This window comes from Gossypium hirsutum, chromosome A11 (assembly GCF_007990345.1).
Source record: "Gossypium hirsutum isolate 1008001.06 chromosome A11, Gossypium_hirsutum_v2.1, whole genome shotgun sequence".
Classification (NCBI taxonomy): Eukaryota; Viridiplantae; Streptophyta; class Magnoliopsida; order Malvales; family Malvaceae; genus Gossypium; species Gossypium hirsutum.
The window spans coordinates 93,821,090-93,836,688 of NC_053434.1; the positions used below are offsets into that span (position 1 = coordinate 93,821,090).

The 15,599-nt window shown below is 31.3% G+C and overlaps 1 pseudogene; it reads right to left on the reverse strand.

Moving 5' to 3' along the window:
• Positions 1–11,483: 11,483 nt before the first annotated feature.
• LOC107944123 (protein argonaute 4-like) lies at positions 11,484–15,221 on the reverse strand (annotated as a pseudogene).
• Between the last annotated feature and the right edge of the window lie 378 nt (positions 15,222–15,599).

Here is a 15,599-nt window from a genome sequence, read left to right on the forward strand (position 1 = left end):
TGAACTACGTGGTCCTACCTGCAATCACTCCACCATAAAATCAGCAATTTAGTACTTTACCAAAAAAAAAAGTAATTTAATTTTTCTTTCTTTTTACCTGTTAAATTTATATTATTTGTTAAATCACCAAAAATTAAATAAAAATTTTAACATTGATGCTGTATATAAGTGTTAATTTTTAAAAATTAAAAATATTGTAAAATAATTTTTATAATTTTAAAATTAATTTTTATAAATTTTTAAAAATTAAAAAAATAATTAATTATTAATGTGACATCTACCAATCCGCATGTATATCACATTAGTAAAATTAATAAAAATTAAAATTTTTATTCATTTTAGGATGATTTAACAAAAAATATAAGTTTAAGAATTATAAAGGGTGAAAAATTAAATAAATATCTAAAATAATTTTTTAAAAAGGTTGAAGAGCCAAACAAAACATTATGTCTAGTCTATATATATATTAAAATTTCTAATTAATATATACACTTTCTAACATAAGATCATTCATTCTTAATAATATTTTAATTCTAAAAATATATATTAATTTTAAAGTTAAAAATAACAATAAAAGTTAATTTAATAATATTTTTTTGGTAAATTAATTTAATATTTTTAATGTATTATATTATTCATGTACTTTGAAAAAGATATGATACAACATGTTATTATTAATTGCCTAAAAAGTGAATTTTTAGAATTATTCTAATCTATCTACGTCAAACTCGACCTAATCAAAGAGTCCCAAATTATGACCTATTGATATAATATTTATCTATTTTAGAAATAGTTTAGATTCAAATTATCGTTATATAAAAAAATTATTTCCTCAATTTTTTTATATGCAATATTGAAACAGGAGTTAAAAGAGTAAGTAGGTCAAAGTTTTAATTATCTTATTGGTCCAAGCTTTGTGTTTTTAACTTTTAAAGCAATAACTGTTAAAATGAAAACAATAATTGTTTCAAGAAATTTAATTAAAAACCAGTTGATTTTGTTATCAAATAAAAGATAGAAAACAAAAAGATAAATAAATAAATAAAGGGGATGAGAGAATAAAGAGAGAGCGTATTTTATTGATCAATAGGAATATATACAAAACTTTTCCAAAGTCTCTATTTATAGGTATAAGAAGTATAAATGAAGTAGAGATCTAATTCTAATAACCATTAGAATTTAAAGTATATCAAAACTTATCTAGATCTTGATGGATATCCACTTAATAAAATGTTCTCTTTGGATGTTCATTTGTAGATAATAAAAATTCCTAGTGAAGGAAAAAGAGTACACATATCTATAATTCGCATAATATGCTGTCTCGTTAAAAACCTTACCAGGAAAACCCAATAAGACAAAACCTCAGCTAAGAGAAAAAGAGTACAACGTATATTTACTTACCCTCATGAAAACATTACATATTTTCTCATATTCTACGTATTCAATTTTGAATACTAGCTTTTCAAATGATAATTTGAAAGTATTTGCTAAGCATTTATATCACCATTCTTTTGAAAGTCATGAGTGAGAGAAAATTTTGGGGAAATATATCTTCATCTCTTTATGAGTTTCAACAATAATCAATAACAAGAGTAATCAATAATTCAATCCTCTTTTGATTCATATGAAATATAATCTTTTTATCATTTACAATCTCAATATGAGATACATTATGTATATCTTTTAAACTCAATGGATTAACCATTAGATATTAATATATTAGCTCTTCTGAAGCCTTTTACTAATTTTGTATTACCAAATATTAAAATAATATTGGTTTAATTTTCTTTTATGATTGCGTTCACTTCGGGGAATGCAATAGATTTACTAGGATAAACTAATAATCGTCCCAATATATTCTTTATTTCATTATCACCATGGCAAACATGTGCGGATTTCAAATAAAAATATATGTATTCATGTTGTTATGATTAGTTTCCAAAAATAATAAACATGATATAATAAATAAATTATAGTAAAATATACCTGAAGATCTAAGTGGTTAAAGCTTTAATGATCACCCATAACGTGCAGACCTCAATTGAAGAGTGAAATTACAATAGCTCTAGAAGGTAATCAACAGCAACTTGAGCAACAGATTTTGAGTGACCGTATTATAAAATAAAAAAGAATCGTGTTGATAACGTGTTATAAAATAAAAGACAGAGAATAAAAAAAAACAAAGAGAATGAGAGAGCAAAGAGAGAATGTATTTTATTGATCAATCAGAGTATATAAAACTTCTCCATAGTCTCTATTTATATGTATAAGGAATATAAATGAAGTAAAGATCTTCTAATAACTATTGGAATTCATATTCATAATAGATTCCACATTTCAATAATTATTGTATAACTAAAATCATCAAAAATAGCTTTAAATAAATAACAAAATAAAAAAAATTGAAATGTCTATGGTTTGATTTTTTTTACCTATATTCATTGCTTTTGAGTTTGTTATTATATATATATATATTTCTAATTTTGGGTTTTTTAATCTAATTTTCATTCCTTATATTTTGGCCTTTAACTATGGTTTGTCTTTGTATTTTTTATTATTATTACGGATCAAGTTTGAAGATATGTTTTAAGAAAGGTGTAATAAGTTTGAATACTTTTAAGTTTCTATAAAATAAAAGTAAGTTTAGGAGGTGCAGTAGGGCACTCTCTAATATATATATATATATAAGTTAATATAAGTATTTGATAAAGGAAGAAGGCATAGGAATAAACAAAAAAAGATGAAGGTATAAGAGAGACAAACAAAATATATCACTAAATATGTAGATTGAAGATGTGGAGGGGCATCCCCTAAAGGATTTACACTCTTATCACACAATGTGTCACTATGGTTAGGAGTGGCGGTTATGGAAGTCAAAGTAAAACTTTAGACTCGGTGGCTAGAGTATTTTTGTTTGGCATAATATAATCCTTTGAAGGATTTTTCTTGAAGCTCAGTTGTTTGGTATTATTGTGTCGTCTAAAGGATTTTTATTACCATTGGATTTTAATACATCCTTTTTTCGTAAAAGGATTTTTAAAGTTTGAAAGGATAGACATCAATCTTAAGCGTTTGTAATTATCTGAAGGATTTTCATAATTCACCTATTTTTGTGAGGGGAACTTGAAAGCTGTAAGAAACTCACGAACAACATAAAATTGTACCCCGAAAACAATATGAAATAGGAAGTTACAGGAAGATGTAGGTAATTGGTAGGAATTGAAAAATCATATGTGCGCTGAAAAACACAAAAGAATAGACTAGAATACATAGAGTTGTATAAAAGCTATATAAAGTTGTAAAAAGCTAGAAGGAGCCAACATATCATGTGTGCACCCCAAAACAACATGACATAGCTGGAGGTACAAGGAGTTGTAAAAAGTTGTTTAAAATGCAAGAAGCTAAAGGAATCAATATATAATATGTGTACCTTAAAAATAATATGACAGTTGTTGTAACACCATAAAATTTTTATTATATATGTCACATTCTTCTAATAACAAATATAGTGAATTGTCAATTACATTAGAAAATGAGATAAATAAAAGGATTTTATGCAATCTAAGTTAATATTTGAGATTGGGAATTAAAGAAAATGATTTTAGAAGTGAAAATGTGATAAAATCCTTTTATCTATCTCATTTTGAAAAGTGAGTTAGTATTGATTCAATTTCATAAGAATAGGTATTAGTACAATGAAATATTAAGAATAAATTGATAAAAATTTAGGAATTAAATTATAAATTTCTCAGGAAAATGAGTAAAAATCTCATTTTTACCACCTAGTAAATGTTTATTATGAATTTGAATTGAATTAGGTGCTTAATTTTGGAAAAATTGTGTTTTTAGATAAAATGGGTAAAATGATAATTTTGTTATTCAAAGGTATTTTAATCATTATTTGAATGAAATATTTGATAATTGAAATAAGCTAAGATCATTGGGCCAATGAAATAATGTGATTGATCACCCTTGTTTTAAATGGTGGGCTTAGTGGTGGACTTGGGCCTTTTGGTCCACTCGGTTTTTTTTTTTTGAAGGATGAGATCGGGGAAAGTTCCCCGTTTTTCTTTTCTCTCTTCTCCAGCTGACCAAGCTCTTTTGTGGAGTCTTTCTTCTTATTTCTTTCATTTTACGAGCTTTTTCACGGGATTTCTCAAACTTTAAGATTTTGATGGAATCACATAGAAAGTAATCTCATGAATTCTCTTCCACATTCAAATCTCTAATTATCAATCTAAGTTATATGAGTTTTAGTGAAAGAAAGTTCCAACAACGCTCTAAAAACTTTTCAATATTTTGCACAAGACTGTTTCCATCATTTTATCTGTATACTCGATAAGAAAATTATTTTTTAATGAATTTAATTATTTTTATACTATTGAGAAGCCACTAAAAATTATAATAAACCTTTTGTAGAGTTTTAGGCTTGGTCCAGTCAAATATGAGATGAATGGTAAAATAGTAATTTTGTCTAGAGGGGATTTTGGTCATTTAGGACCTAAATATTACTAAATATTAATGTTTGTAATAATGTGTTGTGATAAGATGATTTTATTTTGGTGTAGGCCTTACTTAAAAGAATTAAATTGTGCCACGTTCGAAAAATAGGTAGGTCAGTCACTAAACCGATAAAAAGGAACATCATTATCTTGCGGATTCAAGGCATTAGGATCATTCGTTTATCTATTTTAGAAAGAGTTAAATTTAAAATTGGTACCCGAACTTGTTCACTCCTCCCGGATTGATACTTACAGTTTTTTTGTCCAAGATTGGTACCCAATTTTTTTCTCATCCACTATATTGGTACTTCCTTCTAATGAGGTTACTTTTCTGATGACGTGGTAGCATTGACCAATCGTGCAGTGCCACGTAGACTGCTATTTCCTTTTTCCTTTTTCTTTTTTTCCCTCTTTTTCGCCCCTGCTTCTACACTGCTGCTGATAACGAACGCCACCCGCCAATGTGAAAAGGAGAAAAACCAAGCCAATTGGAGTAGCATGTTTATCCCAAATCAATACATTGATCGAAACAATAAGAAACTTATTAACCACACTAGTGATAGTAAATGTTGCAGCAGAGATTGCTTTCCTAGTTGCGAATCCAAAGAAACTAATAAGCAAAAACCAAATAAACAAGACAAACACAACAAAAAACACCATCAGTTCAAATCTTCGCCGCCACTCATGGCGGCGAAAAGCTCACCACATTCCCCACTTAAAACCCAAAAAAATGGTGCCATCATCAACGACAACAAGTTATTGTAAAACACAAACCCCTAAGTATTCAACACAATGATAACAAAGACACAAATGTCAGCTTTTTCGGGTACGATTACTTTCTAAAAGGTCATATCGGCAACGAAGACCAAAAAGGGTGATAAAGATCGAAGGATATCTTGACATTGGCGTGGCGTAGGAGAAAGTTCTTATTTTATTGCATTTGACCTAGTTTTTTAAAGTTCTTATTTTATTGCATTTGACCTAGTTTTTTCTTTGCATTTTAATCTTCGATGAAGGACTGACTTGTATTGTTTGCACCTATTTTTGATGATTTTGGGTAGTGTTTGTATGATGTTTTTCATTGAGCTTTGGGTTTTTTATTTTTTAAAGTATGGGAAGGAGTATGACGGTGGCTGACACATTTAAGAGTTGTCTGTTGCTGACTCTTTTATTAGAGAGCAAAGCTGAGAAGGGGAAATGGAGTGCAATAAGGATAAAGCCACTAGAGCTAAAGAGCTTATTGAGAAGAAGTTCATAGCAAAGGATATTAATGGAGCAAAGAAATTTGCTTTGAAAGTCCAAAATTTGTATGTTAGTCTTGATGGCATTCCCCAAATGATAGCAACACTCAATGTTTATATTTCTGCGGAAAACTCACCGGAAAGCTCACTAGAGGAGGCCAAACGGTGGCCGAGCAACGGTGTAGAAGCAGGGCAAAAAAAGAGAAAAAATAAAAAAGGAAATAAAACAAAAGGAGGTACAAATAGAAGGCCACGTGACATCATGTGATTAGCCAATGCTACGACATCATAAAAAACTAATGGTGTTAGGCTCGAGTACCAATATAGTGGATGGAAAAAAATTCGAGTACTAATCTCGAACAAGAAAACCTTAAGTATCAATCTAAGAAAAATAGACAAATTCGAGTATTAATTTTATATTTAACCCTTTTAAAAATAGCTTAGATTCCAATTATAGTTATATAAAAAATAATTAACTTGTTAAAAACTATTTTTTATATGCAATATTAGAGCAGGAGTTGAGAGTAAGTAGTTGAAAGTTTTAATTATCACTCCTTATAAGTTAAGATTGGTCGAAGCTTACTGTGTTTTTGACTTTTAAAGGAATAATTGTTAAAATGAAAACAATCCATTGTTTCAACAGATTTAATTAAAAACCAGTAGACTCCACATTTCAATAATTATTGTATAATTGGATTTATCAAAAATCGCTTTAAATAGATTAAAAAATCGATTTTTTTTTTGAAATGTGGTTTGAATTTTTTACCCATAATCTTTGCTTTTGAGTTCGTTCTATATATATATATATTCTAATTTTGGGTTTTTTTAATTTGATTTTCATTCCTTGAAGCATTTTGGCATTAAGAAAATTTTGATTTCATGGCTCGATTTCAATAAAAAATAATTTTGATTCGTTAAATTATTTGGGATAAAAATTGACTACCATGTGATGTTGATTTTTGCTAAATAGATTGAAACACCTTTTTTGCATGAATATTTTACCATAAATATTTTTTTTTCATTTCGTTTTAAAAAAATTTTAAAAATAAAGATAATTTTTTGTGAAGTAATTTTCGTAATGATATATAATAAGTAAGAAAGAACTCAATCACGATATTTTAGTGGAATGATTTTGTAATTAAATAATGTTATAATTAATAGACGATAAAGTTGAAACTTAAGTATAAATTATTTGAGCTCTAATTATATATGTCCAATTGTCTCCTCCTCTAGCTCAAGATAACCTGAAATGAATTGCATGTAAAACCAATAGATAAAAATGAATGGAAACGATGAAGTACGAGAAATAGATTGCATTTATTACTATCAGCAGTGATGCATTTTCTCGCTAAGTGTAGAAATGACTTGAGAATTAATTTAAATTTCTTCAAATTATTATTTAATTAATAATAATTAAATATTTGAAGTTTAAAAATAAAATAAAATTAATCAATCATTATGAGATTTGTTGAATAAGGAAATTAAATATTTTTTCATAGATTTTATTATGGTAAAATTGTTAATTAGAATTGAGTTGAGAAATTTATTGAGTTGAGAAATTAATTTAGTTTATTTAATTAAATAAATTAATTGATTAAATAATATTTATTTTGGGAAATAAAAAATAAATATAAGGTTGAATTAAACTATAAATACTGAGTTAAAAATTCAAAAAACACATATAATTGGATCTAATACATAAGAGACCCAATTAGCCCTTATCTAGCATGAGGGGCGACAACACTAGTAGAAAATACAAGGCTGTGCTGCCCATACTCTAGTTAGAGTAGGGATGTTTTTTTCTATTTAAATAACATTATTTAGTTAGTACTTATTTAACCAAAACTCTTGTACTTCTTTTTATAAATAGAGAGCACCGGTTGAACTATTGACACACAACAATTCATACATCATTATTTTCTAAGAAAGTAGTTATAATTTATTTATAGATAATAAATTCTATTTTCTAGGAATTATGAGTTTTATTGATTTATAGAGAGAACTTACTTTCGTATTGAAAGTAAGTAAATCATTTCTTTCCTGTGATTTGGTTCGGGTTGCTGGACCCACACTCGACGAAATTCATGGTATGAAAATAATAGAGAAAACTATTTGATTGAAAGTCAATATCGACTTGAGTTCACCTTGCAAAAAACACATCTATAAGTTTGATTTAGATTTATTGTTATAAATAACACAACGACTCGATTTTAAGAAAAATTTTAAACTTTCGCTGTAACTAAATAATAATCTTCTTAACCAAAATTTTCTAACAGGATTTAAAAATGGTAAGCTAGGAAAATATTAATAAATTCAATATACTTGTCGAAACCATTTTTTAATCGGGTTTTGGAAAATGGGAATCGACTTTAAGAAAACAAAAACGGGAGTCGCCACCAATCTTTTTAGGTGTGATTGGATCACCTTATAAAATGTTTTGTTTTAAAACATTAATTTTGGTCTACGAAAGTCGAGAAAATGGATTTGGGAGTCGGTTACGTACGAGGAAGGGTTAGCACCCTTGTAACGCCCAAAAATTGGTACCTAATTGATTATCACGTGTCTTTAATGTCGGAAATTTGAAAGTTTTAAGATGCAAACCTCTTTTAATTAGAATGTTTTAATTTTGAATATTAGAGTTCACTTGTATCAAATGAATCAAAATATTATGCCCAATAAGTTAGGAAGCAATATTTTTAAGACATTCGAAACTAAGCTAACCCTTTTTGAAAATCCTTATCTCAAAATGACAAAACGCCATATCCAGTAAGTTAGGACACAACGTTTTGAAATTCCAAGACAGTTGCTCGTATTTTGAAAACCTTAAAACTTAAAAGGGTGCTTGACTATTTGAACTCAACGAGAAAAGTTGCAACCCAGTAAGTTAGGGCACTACCTTTTTCGAAGTGTCCAGATACCAAGCATTGCCTTTTTATTTTTAAAGACTTTTGAATCTCATTTTTAATTAATGCATAAGGAATCATATATATACATTATAACATATAGCATATTACAATAATAGGTAGCTAAAACATGCATTTAAATAATATGATAGCAATAATCTAAAGATTCTATGCTAGATACATACATAAATATAGCAAATCTTAGTTACATAACAACATACATATTAAGATATACATAGCATATATTGAAGAGAAATAAGCAAAATATACAAACACTCAAAGTAATAATTAATTTAAAAACAATGCATGATATATAATTAGACGCATAAATATATACAAAACAAATGTGATAATATATATATAAAAAAATAATAACACATATATATCAAACAAACAACACTTAATAATTTTATGTAGCTAGCTTTTAATATATAAATAATATAAAATAATGTAATGATAAATGAATTTTAAATATTTAATAGTATATAAAAAATGTTTAATAGTAATTTATACAATTTTTAAAACTATACATGATGATATATATATTAAAAGACAAATGTACGATAAGATATAAAATAAAATAATATAATGTATAAAATTTTATAGGAAACATATAATAATATAATAACATAAATTTTTTTATTATTTATCTATTATCAAAAAAATATATTTAATTTATAAAATATTAATAATACATCTACTATATAAAACAATATAATATCATATAACATAATAAAATTTAATTACATATAATTTAAAAATAAATGATAATAAATGATGACATTTGGGTTTTTGTAAACTGGACTGAAATAAATAAACTTTTATTTATTTATTTTTATTTGTTTATCTCACGGGCCCGGGCAGATTTGGGCTACTACAGCTGCCCCTCTTTGCTTGTTGCTATGTAACAGGAATCGAGCAAAGACTCATAAAAAGACCAAAATTGCCCAGCCTTATTGGATTATGGTCCTCAGTCTTCTCATTACAAACTCAAGACTGTCATGTCGATATCTTCGATCAGCTCTCCGTTGAACACAGAGATACCAAATCATCTTAGATTTGCTTCAACGTAAACACGTGAAAGCCAAATAAGCTATGTCTTCGATCTGCTCTCTGTCGAACACAGAGATGCCAAATCATCTTAGATTTGCTTCAACATAAACACGTGAAAGTCAAATCAGCTATGTCTTCGATCTGCTCTCCGTCAAACACAGAGATGCCAAATCATCTTAGATCTGCCTCAATGAAGGTCAAATCTGCTACGTCTTCGATCTGCTTCCCGTCGAATACAGAGAGATAAAATCTGTCATCTTGGATCTACTCCCCGTCCATTACAGAGAGATAAGATCTGTCATCTTGGATCTACTCCCCGTCCATTACGGAGAGATAAGATCTGTCATCTTGGATCTACTCCCCGTTCATTACAGAGAGATCTTTCATCTTGGATCTGCCCCCCGTCCATTACAGAGAGATAAGGTCCGCCATATTGGATCTGCCCCGATGAAGGTCAGATCTGTTATGTCTTTGATCTGCTCCCTGTCAAATACAGAGAGATAAGATCTGCTATCTTCAACTTGTTCCCTATAAGCACAGGGATTCCATGTTGAAATCTTCGATCTTCATTGTCCCCTAGAGGACATAACCTGTAGAATGTGTATGTGCCTATGCCTAATGATTAGGATGCCATGATTGAAATGAGTCAAATGCTCCTAATTAGACATATTATGATGCAAAATGAAAATGACTTTTATTTCGGACATCTTGATTCATTCAAGTTTCGTGTTGTTTCACTCAAAATACCAACCCTATTTTGCTCGTATGCTTAGAACCCTTTCCATCGATTTGGTCCACTGTACCATTCCCACATGTTACGACCCACTGGAAATGTTTATGAAATGATCCTTTCTTAGGATCAACATCATCTAATCACCATTTGGACCGAAGAAGAAAATTTCTTGAGTACCTCCAATCCTCACTCAATGGGAATTCCTTAAACAATTGTTATGTTTCAGTTTCTTTGTATCATCTAGAAATTTCCAGAGTAATATGCAAAACTTCGTTTGTGAAGATATTTTAGTTCCTCTATTATTATTTCAATGCAACATACTTTATGAATAATAGATAATAAATTGATCTTGAGGAAAATTAGAGTTTGAATGATTTATCAAAAGAAGAACAAAGGAGATTAATCTAGGAATCTATCTTTAAGAAGAAAGAGAATCCAAAGATAGTAAACAAGACAAAAATCAGATGCCTTAGATATCGCAGCTTGGGCTTCTATATACAAATTCCGTGAAGACTATTTTGAGTTTAATATGTGTTTAGAAGACCCAAAGTCCTTTGTTGATGCCCGGTATGTAACATACTTCACTACTTATTGACTCCAGTATAGCAAGGTCATTGCTGCACACCAAAATTTGAGCCGCCCTTTTGGGTTTTCAGCTCAAAACCCTTTTGGTCTCAAAGCGCCCTTTGCGGGTTTTCACCTTGGCCTCTCCATTTTTTCTCTTTTTCCATTTTTCATTTTTCTTTTCTTTTCTCTTTTTTTTTGAAATAGAAGTCTCAAAGCGCCCTTTGCGGGTTTTCACTTTGGCTTCCTTTTATTTTCAGACAAAATACTCCTTAATTGAGTCTAAATTCACTGTATTGGGTAAATCTTTCGCACCACTAGAGGAGGCTTTTTCAGAATCTATGGTCTTTCCCATTTGGTATCCATTTTCCTTTGAAATCCTTTGCATGGGAAGAATCTCTTATAACACAAGTTCCCCCTCATGAAATTCTTTTGCCCCAGTAAAAATCTGGGCTGACGTTTGTCAAACAAAGAAAGCGAATAGTAGCTAATATCCAGAAGCTCTATATAAAAATAGTTCAATGGAGCTACTGACATTATCTTTCATTCTGGGAAGCTGAAGTACAGAAATCGCTCCCGGAGTTGTCATTCCACCATGGCTTGATAATGTTTCTCAAGTATCTTTAAACTCTATAAACTGCTTTAACTGTGAAGTTACCAAATGAGCTCGGCGAGTAGGGGCCACAACAAATATGTTTGTGGCATTTCTTTGATATAGCATGGACTAGCTCCTACAGATCATCAGCCGAAAACCCAATCTGACCTAAGAGAACATGATAATGAGTAGGTCTCTTGGTTCCAATCATTCCAGTATAGGCACAAAGATAGAAGTCATTGTTCCTAGGATGATAGATTTTGTTGTCTATAACGGTTCCAGGCGAGACATTGTCAGGAGATCCCTGCTGAAAAAACTTAGCATGATGATTTTTCTGTGCCACAATGACCACAAACTTGGGGTTCCAACTCTTGTCAAGAAATTTGCAAGCCTTAATTACTTGATCCAGCTCAATGTTCAATACTTGATTGAACTGTGACTTGCTAACTCCATCCCTGAATATTATAATTTGATCAGGCTTCCTTTTCCCTAAACTTGTATAGAAGTCTTACAATACCCTCATCCATTTTGTCAGAAACTGGTTTGAAGAGAGAATCTATCATTTCAAGCTTCAGAGACTGTGTACGACCTGATGCCCTATAACTGGAAATCAATGGCCACTTCATAAAACTAACCACCGCAGCTATTGACGGTATATCAGACTGCTCAGGAGAGCCAAATAATGCATCCATTCCAAGGATCATAATTGGAACCTTTGAAACAACTGGAATTGAAGGTGTTTGCTCAATTACTAACATGGAATTTAGTCCTCTAAGCTTTGCATTGATTTTTAGAAGCAGGTTTGTAAAGCACTGATCGTTCACCTTAACTAGCGCCATACACGAGTCATGATGCCATACTCAGACCGATTGTTCTACTTCCATGGCCCATAAAAATCGGAGTTTTTTTTATCGGAAAGCAAACAAAGAAGGAACTGTGGAGCTCCGAGTATCCAACACTATTGTCCACCAAGGCATCAATGTGAGGTACAGGAAAACTAGCTTTGTTCTAACTTACAGCCTTTCACTTCTTCTAAGACTATATCTTTTACCCCCTCTTCATGGGGTAGAATTTATTTCTCTTCTTACTTTACCGTTTTCAACAAATTTAGAAACAAATCGCAATCTCTGTCATCTTCAGAGTACTGAGATTCCTCTAAACACATGTAGTGCTCAAAAGGAACTTTGAATCTGTAGTATCGTTGCCCCTGCCATTGATATCTAAGGATCTTCGATAGGCACAAAAGAATATACAAGGAATAAATGAATTCAAGAATAACTATTTACGTTATGAATAAAGAAAAATGAGGGAACAATTGCTCAAATTAATCATGAAAGATTTGTTTTATTGAAACAACAATGTCCAAACATGAGCCTATTTCACAAATGAAATCTTATTGTTTCTAGGCTTTAAAACAACAAATGTGTTCTGAACATTACTCTAAATTAACTTTAAAATACAAGGATCACTTCCACAATTTCATTGTTCAAAACATTCCCAAATGTGCAAGGGCTTACCAGTTTTATTCCTTGGTTTCCTCTTCGGATACGTTATTCAGATTCCCCAACGTCAAGTCCTGCTCAAAAGCCCTGGAACTTGGCGCATTCTTGGATCCCATGCCCCTTTTCATCATGGAATTTACTTCCCCATCTAAACGATTAGGTAATAAATTCTTTGCCCCAGAGGGATGATCAAAGCTTATAACACCTATTTTGATGAGTTTTTCGATCATTTTTTTAAAGGCAGTGCAATTCTCAATTGAGTGTCCTGTGCGTCCCGCATGATACTCACATTGAGCGTTCAAATCATACCATTTGGGGTATGGGGGCTACAACGGTTCTATGTAAAACGGAGACACTACATGTGCATCAAATAATCTATGATATAGCTCCTTCTACAACACTGGAATTGACGTAAAGGGAAGCTTTTCAGGATTCGGTCTCGGATTTGATTCTTTCTTTTGAGGAACCTGATGGCTAGTAGTTAACATTCTTGGTTGTCTTACAGTCAACAGCTTCACCTCATTTTCTTTTCTCGTCATTGCCCTCTAGGTATTGTATCAGGAGCTCCACTCTTGCTTTTTAAGAGCTTCGCACTATTTCAGACACTCCACACTGGCCTTCCTTGATTCTCTAATGATGACAAGACTAGCTGAATTGCTCCCCGAATTAGGACCTAAGCCTACTGAATTATTTATTGGTGCCAACACACCGACTTGATGCTGTTGGGGTTTGATAGTAACTGGTATCTCTCGCGGATGTACGTCTAGCTGAGTCTGGACCCCTATTGGAGTAAAATTTGGGGAATAAACGATGACCTCATTATCATCTTCAGTGTTAACCACTAGGCTTTTCCTCTTTTCAAGCCCTTCGACTAGTAACTGTCCCAGCTGGCCAATTATATTTCTTTGGAGCTCCAACATTTGATCACGTATATCTTGTTGAATTTTGGTCAACTGCTCTTGCATCTGTATTTGCCTTTGCTCCAATCTCTCCAACCTTTGTTCCATATCCCCGATTAACTCTTTCTGAAATAATTTTTGCCTAATTAGGGTTATTTTATGGACTTAAATGTATATGATGCGATGTGATGTAATGCATGAATGCAAAAAGGTATCGATCTCGACTCAATTTCATTTAGAAAATTTTATTTAGAAAAAGAATATCTTTACATATGAATGGATTACAAATACGCCTTCGTCCTATAGCTCAAAGTTTTAACTCAACAAAGCTAACTCTTGATCATGATCTGACTGTAGCTTGTATTTCGTAAATGATTTACTACCATCCCGAATTTGAGCTATGGCTTCACCCATGAGCTAATCCCTACATCTATGGACACCTCTTCCAACGTCTGTGAAGTTGTTTTGATTATCTTGAAAGAAAGATTGGCAAACAAGTAGGCATTCCTGCTTAACATGCTGCCTTAAAATGATATCTAGCACCTTTGAGAGCTTTCAGATTCCTGTCCACGCAAAGCATTTTGAAATGCTTACATGGGTATCTTCTTAGCATAGTTAATTTCCACTTTAAAGGTCTTTAAATGATATGGTCTTCTTTAATCTCATTCTTTTGTGTCCATTTTGACAGACCATCAGGGCTTGCATTTCCATTGTCTCTGATAAGTGCAACATAGTAAACTCATGCTTGTTGTTTGGTCCTATAATAAATAAGCCTTTTACTATCATAGGCACAATTCTTTCCATCCAACTCACCTTTGTAGGTCCATGGATCCTATCAATCACTTTCATTCCAACACTCTTACCATTGACCATCTTCATATGAAAGAGAAATGTTGTAATGGTGGAAATGTCCATCAGTACTCTTCTTGTTCACCTTGAAATGATTGGTGAGTACATTACCTTCTGCCCTTTAGTTCTTGCAGCACGGGTACCATATCGGCTTTTCCAAACGTAAAACAACTGTATGCAAGATTCCAATACTGAGTGATGGCCCAAAACAAATTCTCGTCTATTCCCAAGTCAAGCAAGTACTGCAAGTCCCCATGGTTGTTGTAGAACAAATGCTTGGCTTCGCTACCCCATTGATCCCATATTTCCTTTAACTCATGCTGATTATCTTGTGTGACGCTGATACGAACATAGTCTAACAGCTCTGACACATATCCCATGGCTAGACTATTTCCTTTACTAACTGAGTTTGCTCTGACCATATATGGACGTTAGCGTTGTCTTCCACTCTATCAAGAAGTCCGTTCTCCATAATAAAACTCTCTAACTTAGAAACTGACCGAAAATCGATACCTTTTAAATGAGAAATGATATGAAACAAAAGAAAGGAAATAGTTAGTATCACATGATAACAATAAACTCAAAGATAACCTGAAAGGGTAATAATTACGGTATACTTCTATCTAGGTCTAGCTCTTACGGTCCTTCTATATGTGGTTTAGTTCTAAAGTTGAGGTACCCGAACCAGCAGATTCCTTGATCCTCACCCATTATAGGCTCATTCGTATCGAGTTCAGTTCAGGGGAATACATTTCCCT